A 15,366-nucleotide genomic window follows, 5' to 3' on the forward strand; every position below is an offset into this window, starting at 1 on the left:
CACCTTCCGAAATTTCTTTAGTAGAATTCCTTTTATGGACTTCTTCATGAATTCCTTACTAGGGGAACTGTACCGGTTTTGGCCATGTTCCTAATTTGGCCAATTTTGCGAATAACTTCAAAAATAAAGCAATTTGCAAGGGTTTTATTAGTTCCAACAAGAGATATATCCCTCATGTTTCAACGCTGCTTTCAACTAATCGACTATTTTGGAAAAATATGTATTTTTCAGGGTTAGCCAAAACCGGTGCACTTCCCCTATATCCCTTCCGAAGCTCTAGGAAAAAAATCTTGAAATTCCTTTGAAGTTTCTTTCAGGAATTTCTACAGAACTTCAACACAGAAATCTCACTAAAATTCCATCGCACATTCCTCCGAAATTTATTATTAATTCTTTAAGACATTCTTTCGGGAACCTTCTCAGAAATTAATTCAAAAATTCTTTAAGTAATTATTTGGAAATTGCTTCTTGGAAATTTGATTGAAAATTTCATCTGAATCTGAATCTCCTTTAGGATTTCAAATTTCATCCAATAAATTTCTGGAAAAAAATCCAGTATACCAACCATTTTTTTTTGAATAATTTCTGCAGGAATTGTAGAAGGAATTTTGTATGGTTTCACTAAAAGGAAAAGGAAGGCCCGAAGGAATTTTCGGACGAACTTTCAACGGTATTTCCAGAGGATTTCCCTAAAGGAATGTCAAAAGGAATACCTGGCGTAATGTTCCTCGTAATCCTCGGAGCTGGAAAAGGTTTCTGAAATATTTTTGGAAGAAATATTCGAAGACCTTCCTAAGTATATTCCAGAATGAGCTCTCGAACAAAAATCCAAGGGAAAGTTGAAGATGTTCGAAAAGATTTTCTTTAGCAATCTCTAAAGAAATTCTAACAAAATATTACGAAGGAATTTCCGGATAAATATATATTGAAATTTTCTAAAAAATTCCAAGATTTTTCCAAAAATTCTTTCAAAGTAATTCCAAGAATTCCTTCCAAAGTTTCGCCAGGTTTCATCAGTTTTATTTTCATTTTTAGTTCAATCAGTTTTATTTTTTCCAGAACAATTTTGACATAAATAGTGAATTATAAATATTTAATTTTGTAGTCAGTAATTATAAAATATGGCATAAAACCGGTTTTTTTTCTCAAAGCAATTTTGGCGCAAATAATAAAATGAAATAAAATCGATTTGGTTGCTCAAAAGATTCACCTCCTTTTACTCCTGATTACTTATTGGAAGGCACTTAATTAATCTCTTGATGCTTGGAATATCATCGATGTCCTGATGGGAATTTATTCAACGACTATCTCAGGAAATTTGAATGCGACTGCAGGAGGAGTATTTATACTAACATTGCAATGTATGGTCAAATGGCAATGAACTTCGAAGAACCTTTCTGTGAGCAACTTTATCTTCTAGTGGATAACAACTAGAAACATAATCAAATGGCCTATAGACAGGACTGTGACTGTGATGTTCTTTCGACATACGAACAACGTGTCCATCTCACCGTCTCATGTCGAATTGTGTGAGCTTTGCAGTGTCCATCACGTTATCTGTTACAACTCGTGATTTATGCATCGCCTCCAAATGCCATTCTCCTGATTACTGCCAAGTATAGTTCGCAACACGTGACACTCTAATACTCCGCTAATCACCAGAAAAACCAGGGTAGTATAAAAAGTGAGTTTTGTCTTCGTTCGCAGTCTACGGGATTTTGGATGCATGCAATGATTAACAAGTCTGAAATCCAAACTTGCTTTTCTGACAAATGAAAATCAATTAAATATCTGTCTCTATATTAAATGCAATGTTTGAACTAAATTTAGTATTTTCATATAATAATAATTAGGTAAATTTCAACGCTTTTGGTAGCTACGTCTGATTCAATCCTGATTTGAATAGTATCATGCGCACATCTGTAGCAACGAGTCGTAATACTCTAGTTTTCCATTGTGTCAATCTCGAGTGTGTTCCTGTTAAATAAACTCATTTGCACAAATTTATTCTAGTTATTATTCGAACAGATTTGTAATCCATACAACAAAACAAAACAATAAGAATCTTTATGAGACTAATCTCATCAATAAAATCGTTCTTTAAAACCAATAAAAACTAATTCCTCAAATTATCGCTTCAACCGTGAAACCCTTGACATTGTCAAGTCGTAACAATAGTTCAAATCTGAAATCCGATCAATACATACTTAAATCATCACACGGCTAACAAACGCAGGGATCCGGGTCTCGCGGTGGCCGCCCTGGCTCTGTTTTAAGTCTTAATTTTGACTTTCAAAAGGCATTAAACCTAATCCGCTCGCCTAAGTCATCGATCAATCTCCCTCGGTTTAGTACGTTTTTGTCGCCTCGCTCGATGCGGACGCCGAAGCTGCCGCTGCTGGTGTGCGGACGGGCAACCTCCAAAAGCCAACCGCGAGCCAACTTCATTACGCGACCGAGCGCGCCGAACAAAAGCGACTTAAAGGTAATCCGTCACCTCGCCGTCATCGCATCGCAGCACATCGCACTGCGTCACTCGTGGATTCATTCATCCAGCCATCGATCCGGGGCAGGCCCCTCCATTTCGACCTGTCTGTGCCTTTTATCCGCACCATCGACGACAATCGCGCGCGCTCGCGCACACATAATGGAAGGACCGGCAGCTCCGAAGGAGCTCATAAAATTCGAACTCGAGTTGCATTATTGGACGAAGCCAAATGCCACCGCGCTCTCAAGGCAGCCAAGTCAGGAGCAAGCGAAATGAGGGTGGAGGTGGAGGCAAATGATGATGCCTCGAAGGTTTCCAATGCGTTTTTAAAAGTTGTGACAAAGGCTCGTGCCCTCAGCTCAACAAGGCAACTAGAACGGGCCTACGTGGAAGGCAATTGCGATGATGATGCTACTCTGTTGGATGAGCAGTGGCAGCGTTGTTTGGAATTATTGTCGCTTTGTGGCTTAAGATGGGTGCGCTAAGTCTTAAGGCGCTTGGTACTTCTATCTGTAGCGTTTAAAGTTCTTGACTTCAACGAGTATAAGGAAAACCAAATCGTATTAATTCTGCAACTGGAGATGTGTGCAAACAGATAAGTGCATTTCGACCACGTCTCTAAGGTCATCAAGAAGAAGAAGATCATCATTAATGTTTTCTACTTGACTAGTCCGCAGTAGATACGAGACAATGAAGACATTTTCTTTATCGTTTTTTTAAGTGGACATGTTTGAAGATTGGAATGAAATTATTTAATTCAGCCAATAAATTGTACACATAGAACTCTGAATTGAAATGTTAATTTGCATTGATAACCAACAAAATTATTGGTGTTTAACATAGCATTCAAAATTCAATGTATTTTAAAAAAAAAATCATGAACTTCGTATTCGTTTTAATAATTTGATACAATAAATTCTTCTAAAATTAAAAAAAAAACCACAAATTAATAAATTAATATTATAATAGACTAAGTTGTACTTTTTCGAGAACAACGTAATTTATTTTAATGATTTCTGTGAATGAATTTTCAGCAAGTTCTAGTTGTGTAAGTATTAAAGCTGTAAAGATTTAACGAAACCTAAGCACCTGATTGTATCATCCTTTCTATCCTTATAGAATCTATTATAGTCTAACATAATTACCGCCAGCTCAATGAAAACAACCTGGGATATATTTGGGATGGATGACACCCTTTTATATATGAACAGACTGAAATAAGTTCCATATTCCCGCGGAGTAAAACAATAATAATGCACGTTTCTTTCAACTGCATTTTTTCCTTTTAAAAACGTGCATCAAGCGCTTGTGCAGACAAATATTTAAATACGAAATAAACGTTCAATTTTTTAATCGTCTTCAATTTGTGATCCCATTGCGTCGTCCAACCAGTTAATCAAATCAGACCATTTACATACGATCGCTCCCCGAGCCCGACTTCTTCCGCCAAGCATGCCCCAACTCCAACATTAAAACAGCCTCTTATACACGCGGCACACCACGCACCACCGTTCGCTTCCATTTCCGGTTGGAGATCCAGTCAAAGAGACGGAAAGAAAAATTCAAATCACAACAAATCGTCTACCAGCCACCGACCAACCGACGACGACGACGACGATCGACGAACATCTCGGAACGAGATCGTGCCCGCCTCGCTCGTCCGTGGTCCGGGTGGTGATCGTTGCCGGTGGTGTTGTACGTAGTTACGCGCATATTTGTACTTGCTGCCATTTACGGATGGGGTCCCTTTACCTAGCGTGTTGCTTGCTTCTCATGTGTGCCGCTGGTTCGCTTCTGCCTCTCTTCGAGGTTCAGCTGTCTTGAGGGTCTTTTCAACGTTGTCGTTTCCTGACTTTTTCTCGAGACTAGCAAACGGCATACCGGCAAAGGTCGACCCTCTCCCCCTACCCCTCTGTGTTTCCAAAGCCACTCACGGTGCGGAACCGCCACCAAATGGTAACAAGCTGCTGATCCCCGCTGCATAACGTTGTTGGTTCGTTCGTTCGTCGTCGGTATGTGCGCGCAACCATCACCCCGACTAGATCTCTTCTTCTGGAAGGAACGAAACCAAAACAGCGCTCATAAGTGGCAAAGAAAGGATGATCCCCAGGTATAATCGTCAGAGTAGGCATAGGCTGCTCACCGGAGAATTATTGGAAGACGCAAGGAAGCGAACGCACATGTAGTTGGCTATGCGTTTCGGTTTCTTCATCGCCTACTTGAGTTATGGTTAGCATGCGGCACATTGATATGGTTGGCACTCGGCTCGGCAGGCAGACAGGGTGGGACGCATTTTGTGGTTGAGAATTTTTCGACTGGAATGGCAAAGGGGAAGGGCGCGAGGCATAACGGAGGAATGCCAGAAAAAACGAGTCATTTCGAGTGAAGCGAGAGAAGGAAGGCAGAACAAAAACCGGCAGTCGTCACTTACTCAGTATGCAGTTAATAAACATAAATATGTGTACAAGCATAACAATCATTACTTCGGCACTTATTGGTTAAACAGCTGTAAATTGAGACTAAGGATCAACAATCTGGGCTTTCGGGTGCTGACTGTTGAGTGCTGGCGTTAATGCGATCTGTTGATTGTTTTATGGAAGTTCCGGTACAAATAAATAATTTTGCATGGATTGTTTATATGAATTGAGATTCAAATTGATACATTCAACTTTTGTTTATTTTTTTCTTTGTTCGCACGTTGTTTTAAATAAATTCAAAGTAGAGTGTAACATACCAAGCGACCCAACTTTATGAATTAGGAAATGTTTGACTATCAGTTCTTGTAGTAGATCTTAGCTTAGCTTAGACTGACTTACATAGGACTTATATATAGGTACATAGGTTGCTACTCTGTGAAATTGCACTACACGCTTAAAATCAATAACACAGAGATGTGTTTGCATCACACAAAACGGACCTAATGCGGAACATCCCCTAGATGAGCGATAGTTACACAGCCACAAAAATAGCTCGTGTGGTTTTATTGAAGCTTGGATTTCAATATTTTCAACAGTATTTGGTTCCTTATGAAACAAGGAATCTGTACAAACGTTTACATGTTGAAAAGGACCGTTATCACGACCGTACTAGGCATTTTTGTGCCTGTGTAACTGTCGCTCATCTAGGGGCTGTTCCACATTAGGTCCGTTTTGTGTGATGCAAACACATCTCTGTGTTATTGATTTTAAGCGTGTACGATCCAAGCGAATAGAGGTTGGGATTTGCCACTTATTCTCGAAGTACATGTTTCAGCAGCTCACAAATCTAGATCAATAACGGCGCCTGCCAAGTCCTTACAGTTAGTTATTCAACCGTCTAAGACGAGTTAAGTACTTTCCATTTAATTCCACTACGTTTTGTTATCTTTGCAGATACGTATTTTGACCTCAACTGGAAGGCTGTCTTCAGTGTCTCGTAATAACTTAAGCATGGATCGAGGATTCGGGTCGCCAGTTAGCCTTGCAAAGACGTTGGATTGCCAATCCGGAGATGACGAGCTCGATTCTCCGTTCAAGATCGTTTATCGTAACGAATAAGTTTACAAAGTGGAGGCCATATACGTACACTTTGCATGCAGTCAAATAGAGGCATGTGCCTATATCGCCTCCACCTTGTATACTTATTCGCTATCATATGTAAGGGTATACGATAGCACACTTTTTCCTGGCGAAACGAAACGAAATGGTAATTTCGTAACTTCGAAACGATACGAAATCATAGGACCTTGATTAATTTGAAATTTGACGAAACAAAACGAAATCTTAATTTCTTTCCACAGAATTTTTGATCAATTGTTTCTGTTTGTACACAATTTTGTTTTTTTTTTGTGATACTTTGCTGGTTAAGAGAACGAAAAGCCATACTCTTATCTATTTATGCCCTCATTTGTTAAATAATATCCTCGATTATTGAGCCAAGAAATGTTTGATACGATTTATCAATAATATGAACCGCTAGCCGTTATTTTGTGAATATAATTTGATGATTTTTTATAGGCGCTTGGTACGGATTCAGGGTTTGCAGAAATCGTTCTCAATAGATAACGAACAATGATAAAAGAGAGGCAAAAACTGTTCCGAATCATAACAAGCCATGATAACAAATTTATCAAACTTGTATACAAGTGCGAAAAAACAGAATCGGATAGGCAGCCTCCACAGAAAAATGATGATTATCGCTTTGTTTTCGTTCCTTTCGTGTTGGCTACTGCACAGATGTGTAGAACAAGTTTAAATGCATCATCAGTGCCAGTGCTCATCGCATTTGGAGCTTTCTAAAAAAAATTTATCATGGTTTATAGCATCCCGAATCAGTTCTCTATCATGACAGCTTGCGAAAAAAGTTTCTTGCGGTATGCTACATATCGTATATGTATACAGAGATGATAAGAGAGAGACTTGCTCTTTCTCTCCGTTACTTCTGAAACACTTCTGGATCCGATTTGTATAACCCGACAGGAGATATGCTGCATTACAGGGAGAATGCGCGTTATGAACTGCCCAACTAATTTCCATACAAGTCTTTATTTTTTTTTTGCTTCATTATAGAAACTTTCAGCCCTAGGCTCAGTTTTTATTTCTGCAACTCGGCAAAATCTGCACAGCCGTGTGCCCAGCAAAATAAAAAAACTGATATCCCGTCAAAAATAAGGTTTGTTAGCTGGGTTTCGGCAAATTATTTGCTGATTTTCTGCAACTTTGACAGATATATTGGCGAAAAACATGTTTGCTCGGCTGTGCGGTAAAAGGTAAAAGTTGTACAAATTGCTGAGATCCCGGGTAAAACAATTAAGTGTGTAAGTCTTGGTTTTAGTTTTTATGATTTTCATAATTTTATTCGTGACTTTCCCATTCTTGAAATATATTCAAACCCGGTTTGCTTAAGAGATAAGAAGTTATTCGGATACAAGATAACAAGGTACAAGACAACAAAATACATCATCTGTGCTAAATTACTGTTACAGTTATACCTCGATATAAGGCAACATCGATATAACGTAACTTTTTTTCTAAATCTAAAATTAAAAAAATATGAGTTCTGTGAATGCATATGAGTGCCCATTATTACAAACTGGTCTTCACGAATAAAAATGAGTTTTAAACCTTTTGTTACCGACAAAAAACACCCTTACGTTACCGACAGGCTACACGGGTACCTACGGACTTTAAATCAGGCTTGTAAAATGTCATCTGCATGTCATTTGACTAATTTGTTTATAACTTTCTTCAGAAGCCAAATTTATTCCATAATTTTGAATGTACTCATAACGCTTGAGTAGGGCTATATTTTTGTCCAAGGGTACATTGCTCTAAGTATAACATCTGAGGCTGGAGAGTGAAAACTCTCCAAAATGTCACTTGTCATTTGACATAATGTCATTTGAATGACATTTTGCATCCCACGCCCCAGATTACATATTTTCAGCGAAGTCTTGTTAGACAAAGTTGTAGGTCCATTTAAGCGCTATAAGTTCGTCATACAACATGAATTGATAGCTACCTTCTGAAAAAAGTTCTGGGAAAGTTATACAAACGAATGCAAATGACATTTTACAACACTGCTTTAAATGATCATAACATTGTCAGTTTTTCACCGATTTTGATGATTTTGATTGCTATGGATGCAGGAACTTACCCGCTATTCCCGGATAACCTGGTTACCGGAATTCCGAATTTACTGGGCCAAATCCCAAAATTTGTGTAAATTGATGATATATAGTCAACCAAGATCATGATCTTCACAAGATTTCTCGTGTCATGACTAATAAAATTCATTGGAAATTAAAAGAATATAACTTAACTACGTTACAGGACCATCTTATGATTTAATACCGGAACGGTTATTCCGGAAACAGGTTCCCGTGGGGCCTAAAGTGGCCACAAACTAATTTTGAAGAAACCCTGGCAATGTGGGTATCAAAATTCATTAAATTGTTTCGGAAGCATGTTCTTTTGGGTTATCAGGCCATAGGATGGTTTGACAACGGACCGGATGTTTGCTGAATAATTTACAAAAATAAAAAGAACGACTAAAATTTTCAAAAAATTGTTTAGTGGCAAAATGGGTCAAAAACTTGACATAAGCAAGTCGGAGGTAGATAACATCTGGGAGTGACAAAATCGGATCAACACTGTGTTGTTTTTCACTTCTCTCTTCTCTCTTCTCATTTCTTTTATTTCACTTTTCTCATTCCACTTTTTACTTTCACTGCTCACTTCTCACTATTCACTCCTCACTTGTCATTCAACCTAATAACCATTCGGCCTAATGACCCAGTATCAGTCCCATCTTCTTGGAAAACATGTTTCCGAAACAATTTCAAGAATTTTGATGCCAGGGTCTCTTCTAAATGAGTTTGTGGCCACTAAAGGCCCTTCGGGAACTTGTTCCAGGATGACTGTTCCGGTTGATATCCATCCTATGGTTTCAACTTTATGGATAACATATTTCCGAAACAATTCCAAGAATTTAGATACCCATATTGCTAGGGTTTCCTCTAAATGAGTTTGAGGCCATTTTAGGCCCTGTTGGAACCTGTTCCAAAATGACCGTTCCGGTTGATATTCATCCTATGGTCTCAACTATTTGGAAAACATGTTTCCGAAGCAATTCCAAGACTTTTGATACCCATATTGCCAGGGTTTATTCAAAATGAGTTTTGGCCCCTACTAGCCCTCCGGGAACCTGTTCCAGAATTACCATTACCATTCCGGTTGGATAGGATGGATTATGGTCTCAACTACATGGAAAACATGTTTCCGGAACAATCCCAAGAATTTTGATACCTTTTTTGTTAGGGTTTCTTTAGAATGAAGTTGCGGCCACCATAGGGCCTACGGGAACCTATTCCGGAATGTCCGTTCTGATACCAAATGATCAGGTGGTCCTAATATGTTGTGAAGTCTTAATCCTCGCACTTTCTACGAAACTGGAACCTCAGGGTACCCTGTCGGTAACAAAAGGGTTAATAGTGCCAAACAATAAACGTGAGTGCCAATGAGTGTCCTTGGGTATTCATGAGTACCCATGCATGAATGATAAAACTTTTGTTTGCCTTTCGCGTATACTAAAATCTTGAAGTTTGATACCCATATTGATAGGGTTCTGAACGTTTTTCGAATTGGCCACTTCCCCAGGACACCTGGAACCTACTACAGAGTGGTCAGGGCAACTGATCGTCCTGAATATGCTTCCTGAAGCATCTCCATGAAAAAACTTGAACTTTGATACTCATTTTGATATGGTTTCGAACATTTTGCAAATTGGCCGCTTCCCCAGGACACGTGGAACCTACTACAGAGTGGTCATGACAGCTGCTGGATCTAAAATTCATTTAAAATTATCCCCTCGAAAAATCTTGAAGTTTAATTCCCATATTGATTGGGTTCTGAACCTGGAACCTACTACAGAGTGGTCAGGGCAACTGATCGTCCTGAATATGCTTCCTGAAGCATCTCCATGAAAATCTTGAAGTTTGATACCCATATTGATAGGGTTCTGAACGTTTTTCAAATTGGCCACTTCCCCCGGGGCACCTGGAACCTACTACAGAGTGATCAGGGCAATTGATCGTCCTGAATATGCTTTCTGAAGTATCTCCATGAAAAATCTAGAAGTTCGATACCCATATTGATTGGGTTCTGAACGTTTTTCAAATTGGCCACTTCCCTCGGGGCACCTGAAACCTACTACAGAGTGGTCAGAGGAACTGATCATCCTGAATATGCTTCCTGAAGCATCTTCACGAAAAATGTTGAAGTTTAATATGGGTATGATAGGGTTCTGAACGTTTTTCAAATTGGCCACTTCCCCCAGGGCACCTGGAACCTACTACAGAGTGGTCAGGGCAACTGATCGTCCTGAATATGCTTCCTGAAGCATCTCCATGAAAAATCTTGAATTTTGATACCAAGATTGATATGGTACCGGATAATATATACGTGACTGGAAGGATACACATAATTGACCATAGTATCCGGAACCAGGTTTACTGAAATGGCCATATCTCGGATGTTTTTCAACGGATCTTAGCACAACAGCCCGCATTTAATTTTCAATAAGATCTAGTTTCTAGGAAAATAATGTTTATCGATGTAACGTCAAACCACACAAAAATACGAACGGCAGAAAAAATGTGTTTTTGACATGGCCTCCGAAAATCCGGAACATCTCCGGTGTCCGGTGGCCAGTATTCGTGACCGCACATGTTCCTAAATCTTGACTAAATTTCCCGTCGAATGCTTCCGATTTTGTCCAATTTCATCAATTTTTCAAAAAGTTATAAGGATTTGAATTTGGGCCAAATTTTGCCTATCTCAATCATTTTGCCTAACCCCTGTACGTAAAGGCTATAGGCTCACTCTAAAACGAACTTTTGATAGAAGGCTCAGAGATCCATAGTGTCATATACCAACTGACTCAGCTCGACGAATTGAGGTGATGTCTGTATGTGTGTATGTAAGTATGTATGTATGTATGTATGTATGTATGTATGTGTGTGTGTGTGTGTGTGTGTGTGTACAAAAAAAAATGTGACTCACTTTTTTGTACTCAGCCTTATCCGATTTATTTGCAACATTTGTCGCTTTTGAAAATTGGCCCAATCAGCTGCTGTATTCTTGAGTTATTAAAAAACATTGGAAAAAAAATCAAAATCGATTTTTTTTAAGCTGCTGCAATGAGGGCAAATAAATGTGAATGGATGGAAATAACTGAATCTGTCTCCCTGAAGTGAAATTTTGACCTCTCTTATGTACTTTTCTTGTTACTATTGTGTATTTTCTTGTTTTATAATACACGAGAAAGGCATCATCACCGCTCGGTGGATTATTCTGGGTTTTTAAATAATGAAATTGAACATAATGGACTACGCGAGTACCCATGATCAGGGCTGACAATAGTCATTTTAGTCGCATGAAGAAAGCGAAAAAAAATTAGTCTTCGTCATAACGACGCACGACGCAACACCTATTCGTTTTCTTCGCGCCGCATGCGTACCACGACGATAGTCGCGCAGCCAAAAGTTATGACGATTTTCGTCGTCACTTCTTCACACAATTGATTGCACGTCATTATAGACGGACTGGTTAAAACCATAATGGCGTCTAAAATAAACAAATAGTAGGAAATTTGGTAACATAAATGTATCAATAACATTTAAAACGCTTTCAAACGATACTTCAAATTCATTATTACGAAGGGTTAATAAAAATCTTTGCATGGTAGCTACCGCTTGAAGAATAATGGTATGAAGTCTTCGTTCTTCGATGTCGTCATGACGATTTGGTTACACGACGAAAGCTAACGTCGTGCGCGTCATTGACGATGTGTAGAGTAGCAATGAAGACAATGCAACTCGTCGCTACTGTGGCATTTCGTGCTATGACGATGACGATTGTCAGCCCTGCCCATGATAGCACAAAACCTAACGTCTCTGTGAGTGTCTATGAGATCCTATGAGTGGTCATGAGTGCCCATTAGTGCACACAAACGCCCAATAGTAGACCCTTGTTGCGCCCTAAGACGGCACTACATTTGGATGCTCATCGGCATTCACAATTGCATATTACTTCCTGCTGATAGTGCCAGTCAGAGTCTACTCCATTACTTAGTAATCGTGAATGCCTTTATTAGCATTTGAGGGATCATTAGTGTTTGGAAGCTCCTACGCCCTGCTGTCTATGATTGACCATTTGATATCCGTGGCATCACGCGGGTGTCAACAAGTGCCAAACTTACAAGTCAATAACAGTGAGTGCTCATAAGACAACAATGACGCTGTATTAATTAGGATTTTTTTTAATACCAGAGTTTGTGTGTTATAAGAAAAATTTAATACATCTGTTATATAACTAAGAATTTGTTTTTTTGGTTATATGAATTATATTCATTTTTCAAGAAGTAAACAATTTTTTTTTGTGCTTCGATATAAAGTAACTCGATATTACCTTGCCGTAACCCTCTGAGCGTTTCGAAGGGACTTGAGAATGTCCCTTAAACTCGAACTATGCACATCACCCGATACCGATATGGGTGCTGCCATTCGGCGGTTCATTACCGCCACCGTTGTCTGCCACATCGCCATTCAGAGCCTAAGTAACATTTTGAGTTTTATCATACTCTATTAGCAGTTTTGGAGAGCAAATATTGAGCAATATAACTAAAATCTACATGACAACCTCTTGATGACCGCTACAAGATTATGTTATGACCGTCTTCAAAGCAGATTTAAGGTTATTCATAGGAATTCCATAAAACCGCTGTCAAAAAATGGAATTTCCTTTCCGTGGAGCTTTTTGTTATCGTATTGTAGAAAAAGGATAATCGTAGAAGTGGAAGCATGAAAAAAAAAACAAGTTCACAGACATGGATGAAGAACAATGTTCAATTATTGGAATTTGGATGCCCAGAATTCGTTCGCATGCTAGCAAATTGTTCTGCGCGTTCGAATTTCTGGTGAAAACAGATAAGAGAATCAGTTTGTTCAAGTGCGCCGTCGTAATACTGTGATTTACGGGAATCTATGACAAAAGGTCGAAAGACAAAAGGTCCAAAGACAAAAAAGGCTAAATGGCAAAAGGGCGAAAGGACAAAAGGTCGAAAAGACAAAAAGGACAGAAGATCGAAAGGACAAAAGGTCGAAAGGGACAGAAGGTCGAAAGGCACAGAAGGTCGAAATGGACAAAAGGTCGAAAAGGACAAAAGGTCGAAAGGAACAAAAGGTCGAAAAGGACAAAATGTCGAAAGGGACAAAAGGTCTATCAAGAACAAGTTGATAACAAGTTGGGTGTATTCCAAAAGAATTTATGAAATGCATTTAACTTCAAGCAGAAATGACGCACTCATCTAATCAATTGAAGTTGAAGAATGAGCAATTTTCGAAGAAGGAATAATTACTATAAGTCAACATTATGAATATCTAGATAGTTCTGAAAAAGATAAAAAGATTGTTAATAAGAAATGAATAAAGCTTGTATTTCGCGAGACAGAGTTGTCCTATACAGTTTTAACAATTAAATAAAATTCATCGAATGTGTGCCAATAATACATGAATATCTTCTTCTTCTTCTTCTTCTTAGTGTTCATTAAGCACTTCCACAGTTATTAACGGCGAGGTTTCTAAGCCAACCTTTTGTCCTTTTGACCTTTTGTCTATCGACTTTTTGTCCTTAACCCGATTTACGGGCAATTAATTAGAGTAAATAATAAATTGATATGCTGCCTTCGATTTGCAAGGAAACATTTCTCGTGCTTCAAATTATGAAAATCATCGTGAAATGCAGCGATTATTACTAATGACAATGGATTTTGCGAAAGATTTACGCCGATATAACTTTTTTTCTTCTACCAGCATGGCTGCTACTACACTGTGGGCAATTTTCACGGCCAAAATAACATTTTGCATGACTTCCAAATACAATAAGTATTTCGCAGACAGTGGCTGCAATCGGTTCCTTACGATCAGTTCATCTTCTTGACATTGAGCATGAGCATGATGACCGTGCATTTCGTAGTTGCTACTCCGTGATAGACCAGAACAATCGCAATTGCAGAATGAATTTGCTGCTCTCCAACCTCAATGTGCACAGTCCGAGAGCTCTAGTATTTTGGATGGTCGATAACGGCGTTGGCCACACGTCCTCACGGCCATCGAGGATGGGAAGGAATTGATGATGCAGTCCTCGCCCAGTGCAAGCCGAGAACATCTCGCCACGAGTACCTGCGGAATTTTATTGGAATCTGGGGGTTAGGTTTTATGGCAGAGGTTCGTCTTGGTTAACGGGTTGCCAATGTGGTAGTAATGAAAGGGTGATGTAGTGGTGTATATTCTAATTGGAAGCTGAACGAGCCTTTTTTCGATTTCTAACAGTATCCTGTTAGATCTAATCACGTTGTAGATATAGGGATAGAAGATGGAAACGGTGTGAAAGCCCATTTCCAGTTCTAGCGATTGCTAGAACATGAAAATTATATGAAAAGATGCAAAGTAGGAGGAATGGAACGGGCCTGGGATTGAGCACACGACCTCCTGCGTATGAGGCAGAAGCGGTAGCCATATGACCACCAAGCCCGTTTATCAGTTCATCTTCTTGACATTCAACTGAAAATTGGCTTCCTTTTCAACTTTATGGTCAATTAGCATTTCTTAAGCCGTTACAAATATTTAATTTAAATTATATTCTATGGATCTCCGAAAGGTCAAGGGGGAGGGAGAGGGGTGTGGGTTTAAAAAAATAAATATTAAAATGGAAAAAATCAATAAAACTCCTCGGATTTGTTAAAGAATGTTTTAACAATCCTCAAAATTACCTCGGTAGCCTCTTTTTTGGGCAAAAAAAAACGAGGGGTGGGAGACATAATTGTTTTTAAATATTTGTATATATAGGCTATATATAGGCAAATTTCATATTATTGAAAGCTTTTCTATATCGAATCGAGGTCATTGCACCATTCGTTTTGTATTCGCATTTATAGGGGAGGAGGTTCGGTTGTGGGCACCCTTTTGTGTTTGGTCCATAACTTTGGCCCTGGTTGATCTTATGTCGACATTTGCATAGCAATCGAAAGCTAAACTTATAACCTTATAAAAATATAGACAATTTAGAAAATTTGACATTTTTGGACATTCTCATTTCGTGGTTCGGTTGTGGGCACCCTTGAAAACTCAGCTAAAAATAAAGAAGCATGAATAAAAACCACCCAGATTTAAAGACAAGGAATAGTTTATTCATTCTAAAAGGCAGGAGACGCTAAAAAAACTCAAATCAATTCACCTAGCAGTGATGATGCCTCCCTCGGTGCATTAAGGAGGATGTTGAAAAAATCACATAAGAAAGGTCTAAATAGCACTTTAGGTAAATGGGTTTTAATTTTTCATT

The sequence above is a fragment of the Armigeres subalbatus genome, chromosome 2 (assembly GCF_024139115.2).
Source record: "Armigeres subalbatus isolate Guangzhou_Male chromosome 2, GZ_Asu_2, whole genome shotgun sequence".
NCBI lineage: Eukaryota > Metazoa > Arthropoda > Insecta > Diptera > Culicidae > Armigeres > Armigeres subalbatus.